The sequence below is a fragment of the Arachis stenosperma genome, chromosome 3 (assembly GCF_014773155.1).
Source record: "Arachis stenosperma cultivar V10309 chromosome 3, arast.V10309.gnm1.PFL2, whole genome shotgun sequence".
NCBI classification, from domain to species: Eukaryota; Viridiplantae; Streptophyta; class Magnoliopsida; order Fabales; family Fabaceae; genus Arachis; species Arachis stenosperma.
The window spans coordinates 63038812-63039725 of NC_080379.1; positions in this window are offsets into that span (position 1 = coordinate 63038812).

Consider the following 914-nt stretch of genomic DNA (forward strand, 5'->3'; position numbering starts at 1 on the left):
AGTGAAAAAAAAGTAGCGAAAAAAAGAGAAAAATGGCGAAAAAAGAGAGAAAAAAAGAAAAAGAAAAATCCAATAGCCCTTTAAACCAAAAGACAAGGGTAAAGAGGATCCAAGGCTTTGAGCATTAATGGATAGGAGAGCCCAAAGGAATAAAATCCTGGCCTAAGCGGCTAAATCAAGTTGTCCCTAACCATGTGCTTGTGTCATGAAGGTCCAAGTAAAAAACTTGAGACTGAGTGGTTAAAGTCATGGTCCAAAGCAGAAAGAGTGTGCTTAAGAACTCTGGACACCTCTAACTGGGGACTTTAGCAAAGCTGAGTCACAATCTGAAAAGGTTCACCCAGTTATGCGTCTGTGGCATTATTGTATCCAGTGGTAATACTGGAAAATAAAGTGCTTAGGGTCACAACCAAGACTCATAAAGTAGCCGTGTTCAAGAATCAACGTACTGAACTAGGAGAATCAATAACACTATCTAAAATTCTGAGCTCCTATAGACGCCAATCATTCTAAATTTCAAAAGATAAAGTGAGATGCCAAAACTGTTCAGAAGTAAAAAGCTATTAGCGCCGCTCATCTAATTGGGACTAAGTTTCATTGATATTGTGAGATTCATTTTATATTATCTTCTTTTTATTCTATTTTGTTTTTAGTTGCTTGGGAACAAGCAACAATTTAAGTTTGGTGTTTATTCCGAGGGTTGCCTGAAACTGTAGGTTGATCTCGGATGAGATCTTCTGTATTGGTCGGAGCTGTTATGTCCGATTTGTTGGACTTGGTGATAGTGCTAATCCTTCGTCACCGGAGGGTGGTGGTACCTTCAAGGGACTCCGATGCTTAATTTAGCAAGGGTATTAAGTAGGTTTTTTGTAGAATTAGAGTATGAGTTATACCTGGGTGCTCCAATGTATTTA